Raw genomic sequence first — 6,466 nt, forward strand, 5'->3', positions numbered from 1 at the left:
TGTCTATTAGGCCTAGGATGATTAGCTTCGGTTAGGTTTTATTAGCAACATAAATACAAAACATTTTCCGGTTTGTACAAATTCACTAGTACTAAATTCCACTTTCTAATTGTCCATTTCGTAATATATGTGCAGCAGTCCACATCCTTAATATAAAAACTATCTAAAAAGGAGGATGGGATGGTTTTCCCATATATCTTAGGACTCTTCAGCTAAAAATATATCCGAAGGTCTTCCACATAAGGTATAGTTACACTAGCCATCTGATCAAACCTGGAACAAAGCTAAGTTTCAGACTAATACTGTCCCCTCTAATATGTTCAGATTTTATACACTTTATTCATTATCAAATGTCAACTTTTTCACCTAAATCATAGAACAATAACATATTATCCAAGTTAAATTAAAGAAAAAGAGCAGTTTTAGTCGGTTTGTCCATTTCATCTAACATCCGATTTCCACATGTCTCACCATAATTATTTAACCAATCACACTCCTGGCCAAAACGTTTTCCACATATACCACTATATCTAACCCAACACGCCCTCACCTACCCTTTCTTTCCATGTAATAAATATATTTTCTACAAAATAGTGACGAAAGTCGAGATTTAACCACCCAAGCTAGCTTCAATGCTCCTTGCTACACAATATTTCAGGACGGTAGAGCGACGGTTTTGCTTCCTGCAGGTCGGCGTTCAGTCCCCGACAGTCCAAATGGTTGGGTACCATTCCTGTCCCCCGTCCCATCCCAAATCCTTATCCTGACCTCTTTTAAGTGCTATATAGTCGTAATGGCTTGCCGCTTTCTCCTCATAACTCCCTCCCTCCTTAATTATAGACAAGGTGCAGCTTTTGCTGTTCTATTCACTAACCAAGTCCTCGGACTTTGAGTAAATTGCACGAAGGCTGTTTTAACACTTTTCTTGTGGGAACCGACCTGTGAGATTTATATTTATTTGATTTATATGAATTTATATTTACGTTAATTTATATACTTCGATAGCAATTTGTATAATGATAAGTGGACTGTATTTCTGCAATAATCTCTTAATCTCACAAATCGATCCTCTACACATTAGGGGGGTTATTAGTTTATATATATGCAGCCAATCAAACTACAGTAATAGCTACATACATTGATGAGGTTCCTTCTCTTATAGTACAGCAGGTTAGTCCACCAGGTATAACTAGAGTGTAGACACCAAATTATCCTCTTTGAGGTAGCTTCTATCACCCAGTAACTGGTGCACATAATCTTGCATCCTCGTCTTGACCTGTCAAAAGTGCGCTAGCTGTGAAGCCAGAATCCTATATATGACAAGCTATATCAGAGAAAACACTATACAGTACATGGAACATTAAAGACCTGGCTTAATTACCTTTAGTATGAGGCGATTTCGCGTTCTAACCGGCTAACCCTATATCCTGACATTAATGGCCATAAATGAATGATAAACGGGTTTCGGATAGACACTTAACTTGTATTTGTAGACAGCATGTTGACAATGGTACACCTTTGGGTTCCATAACACTACGTCCAAGTAAATTTAACAGGAGCCGAATTTGCTCCCGTGTGAGCCTCTGGTCTCAATAAACAATGGCTGCCCTCCTTCCTCCACTCTGACGCCTGGCTTACATTGTCCAGATTTCAGAACGTGATAGAAGGGTCACATTTACTCTACTTTAATATTGATAATTAAGTTAATTTATATAAGATGTTTTTATGATGGTAAAGTCCAAAGACATGTATTTAAGAATAATTCCCAGCAGAATAGCTGGTGAATTATAATAGTATGTGGTGATGATATCCCGTTTTCTTAGACGGTAATTCCACTACAAGTTACGTTTTCTATGGGTAACTTGTTGGTAATACAGCTATTATCTGTATGATATTATTGTTAAATGGTGTCGGATTTTCCGACATAATTCCCCAGGGGCTGCTCACGGGTCGAAGTCCTAATTAGAACAGACGAACACCGATACTCCTCCTTCGAATTATAGTTAGTAATCACACATTTGTGTGTCTGTTCGTACAGGACGGATGTCCCGTACTAGAGTTGTAGGGGTTAGAAGTCTAATGCGATTTCATTTCCCTGTCAACTCCTGAAAGGCTAATATTCAAGCCTTATTACATATTATTTAACCCAGAAGACTGGATGTGATCAAGTACTACAGTCAAGTATGATTCAGGGACTGCAGTGAGATCAGTGACATTAGATATAACTTGAAGTTTCTTCAGGTAACTGGTCACTGATATATAAACACTGAGGCCCATGGAATACATCTTGATTAAATAATAAATGTATCAAATCAGTCATCAGATTTATTAGGGTTTAATTTAGTTAATTGATTCAGAGGATTGAATAGCTCATCATTAAAGTAAAGTATGGTTCTGAGACTGCAGTGGGTTCAGTGACATTGGTCGCAGTGACTTGTAGCTGTTTTAGGCTACTGTTCACTGATTTGCCACTGAGGCCTCATGAACTCATCTTCAGCTTTAAATGATGATACTAACATCAACCTCTGTTGGTATAGTCAGCTGTAATCTCCTTAGTATAATGCTACTGGAGAAATATAATCAGCTGACAAATTTAGGTTTCTACTGGTATTGTTTATCTGCAGGCATAGGTCTCCTCAGGCTTGATACTGGGCCTGAGAGTAATTTACCTCCTGCAGAGTTTAACATGGTTATACCCTGATATTTAGTAGGGCTACCGATGAATCGATGGCAATAGTCTGTCCCTACAAGGAGACCGAAGTCGGTGAGGTGATCAGACTTAATATTATCTGCCAATTTTATTCCTCTATTTCTCAGAAATTTGGCTGTTGCTCTCAGACCTTGAACTTGTAGGTCTACTGGTATTTTGTCCACCACAATGGCTTGTACTCGACAGATGTACCTGCCTAAACGTACTTATGGTTGTACCACCTGGTAGACTTGAGGTCCTGCATCTGTTACAAACCCTGAGATGTTGAATGACATCTGGGCTACAGGCCTTAATTGTAATTCATCTGCCAACTTTTTAGTGATATATGTTCTCTGGGATCCTTGGTCAAACAACCCACGGGTATGGACCTTGGCCCTCTTATTCAGGATGGTAATTTGGGCAGTAGGCAAAGTCGTATTACCTTTAGACTTTGCCGATTGGACACTCTTTGTTTGTTGCACCTTGCAGTACTGTACTGTGGTGGGAATGCTATCTTCCACCTTGGGGTTTGGAGACGTTGTTTTGGTGTCTCTGCACAATGCTGCATGGTGCTGACCTTTGTTACACCTATTACAGGTGTGTAATTGGGTATCACAGTCCTTGATGTTATGTTTCCTGAGGCACCTCGTGCAATGTTGCAAATCTTTGAGTCGCTCAACACGGGCGTCACTATCAGGAAAATTAGAGCAGTGGTACATTGAATGTTTCTCATTGCAGAACAAACATGTTCCATAGCTTCCAGTACCCTTTGGTGTCACGTTCTTGGATGACACAGTAACTATAGGCTTGGAGGGTCCCACTGCATATACGCCCACACTGCCACTGTTCCACTTTGGTGTTGAATTATATTGTCTAGATTGATTTGGTGTACCTTTGGTACTCTGTGGTTTACTATTATTGGTTTCTGAGGGTTTACTTGGTGGTTTTAATTTGTCATGTGTTCGTAATTGATGAACTACTGACTTTAAACCTTCAGATATTTCATTCATGGATAAGATGCTTTTATTGTAATGAGCACTCATTTGTCTCAATATGTCCCTAGGTATTTTCTCCTGGACAATTATTTTCAAGACCCACTCAGCCCCGTTTGTATCTGCTGTCAGGCTGAGGGCATTGATCAATGATTCTACCTCCAGCTTGAAGACTTGGAGTGAATCAGCTGAAGCCTCCGGTGGGGGTAAATGCAACAGCTCATGAACTAAATGTGATGTTCTTACTTCTGGATCAGCATAATTATCCTTGAGGAGTTTTACTGCCAGATCATAGCCGTCATTAGTTAATCTCAGATGGGATACTACTGTTTTAGCCTCACCTGATAATTGGCCTTGCAAATAAGAGAATTTACTACTCTTTGGTAAAGATTGTTTCGAGTCTACAAGGTCAACGAATTTGTTCCAAAATTCGTCCCAATCTTCCTCATCTTTTCCTGAGAAAGTGGGTAAATTAATTGGAGGGAGTCGAGCTTCTGCTTGACTCGTATTAGATGCAACTGTTGTTATTGTTGCTGTTGCCTTGTTCTGGGCAATTAATTTGACTTAAGGCTGTAACGTGGCCTGAGTGTGATCTTCATAATTCGCAAGATCAACCATAATGTCGTCTATTTCTGTTTCTGATAAATTGGTGTTGGCAAGTTCAGCCACATATGTTGCTATTTGGCATTTGATTTGCTCAAATTTACCTGCAGCTGCTTGATAATAGCTTTCCAGGTCAGCATAATCAACTGTTGATTGTTGTGACAAATCTTCACATTTCTTGATCTGTCTTGTTAAGTGGCCTTTAAGACCTGCAAGGGTTCTTTTCATTCTCCCTGCATTATCCATACCGGCTAGTTGGTGAAGCCTTGTGGGACTTGTACTTGGGCTGCTCATAATACTGAACAAACACTGATGGTAGCCTAGGGTAAATTCTGAACTCACTAGGCAATAATCCTACCTCTACTAGAGGTTAGCACTTAAAATTAATACACATTATATATATACAATCATACACACTAATGATTTGAGTGATAAACCAGTGTCACTGGAAGTACCTTTAGGTTAGCTCTTCTATATCACCCTAGGATGGTAGAGACACTAATTAATCACTCAAAGGTGTAATGATCATAAGTAATTTATTATATATACAACTCAACTCGAGTTGATAAAAATTACACCCAAAATAGGGTCTGGACCATTCATTAATGGTGTTAGGTTAATCAATATAGTACAACTGACTATGGTAATAATGGGACTAGGATGAACGATAATAGTTCAACTAGTCAATGGTTAATATCCTACCCTGTTGTGGGTTGGCAATTAGTAAATATTATACTGTGATCACTAGTGCAATATATATTAAATAATTCTCTATTTTGGAGAAATAATATACACAATTATTGATAATAGCCTCTTAATTAGCCTCTATGAAACTTCTAATATTATCTAGAAGTATTAAATATTATTAGTGACCTCGCGAAATAAAGTCCACAAAATTCGTAGATAATCTCTCGCGAAATGTAACACCACGAAATCCGTGAACAATCTCGCGAAGACACAGTCACTAATTTGGCTGGATTCTATATTAGCGCTGTCATTTCACGAAATAACACGCCACCAAATATCTGTGGGTGTGCATGAAACCGCTGACGAAGGCTGAACTCGGCTGAGGGAGGCTCCTGAGCTCCCTCGAGGCTACGCTGCTGTCTTGACTGGCTTTGTTTAAATAACACTGCACTAGTATATTTAATGAATCCACTGGTTTGGTTAACTGGTTCATCCGGTACTAAGATGACCAAATGTGGGTTCAAGGGATCAAATAATCCGTCATCCGGTTCGAAGATGACCAAATAATGTGGGAACCGACCTGTGAGATTTATATTTATTTGATTTATATGAATTTATATTTACGTTAATTTATATACTTCGATAGCAATTTGTATAATGATAAGTGGACTGTATTTCTGCAATAATCTCTTAATCTCACAAATCGATCCTCTACACATTAGGGGGGTTATTAGTTTATATATATGCAGCCAATCAAACTACAGTAATAGCTACATACATTGATGAGGTTCCTTCTCTTATAGTACAGCAGGTTAGTCCACCAGGTATAACTAGAGTGTAGACACCAAATTATCCTCTTTGAGGTAGCTTCTATCACCCAGTAACTGGTGCACATAATCTTGCATCCTCGTCTTGACCTGTCAAAAGTGCGCTAGCTGTGAAGCCAGAATCCTATATATGACAAGCTATATCAGAGAAAACACTATACAGTACATGGAACATTAAAGACCTGGCTTAATTACCTTTAGTATGAGGCGATTTCGCGTTCTAACCGGCTAACCCTATATCCTGACATTAATGGCCATAAATGAATGATAAACGGGTTTCGGATAGACACTTAACTTGTATTTGTAGACAGCATGTTGACAATGGTACACCTTTGGGTTCCATAACACTACGTCCAAGTAAATTTAACAGGAGCCGAATTTGCTCCCGTGTGAGCCTCTGGTCTCAATAAACAATGGCTGCCCTCCTTCCTCCACTCTGACGCCTGGCTTACATTGTCCAGATTTCAGAACGTGATAGAAGGGTCACATTTACTCTACTTTAATATTGATAATTAAGTTAATTTATATAAGATGTTTTTATGATGGTAAAGTCCAAAGACATGTATTTAAGAATAATTCCCAGCAGAATAGCTGGTGAATTATAATAGTATGTGGTGATGATATCCCGTTTTCTTAGACGGTAATTCCACTACAAGTTACGTTTTCTA

Source organism: Procambarus clarkii, chromosome 19 (genome assembly GCF_040958095.1).
Source record: "Procambarus clarkii isolate CNS0578487 chromosome 19, FALCON_Pclarkii_2.0, whole genome shotgun sequence".
Taxonomy (NCBI): Eukaryota; Metazoa; Arthropoda; class Malacostraca; order Decapoda; family Cambaridae; genus Procambarus; species Procambarus clarkii.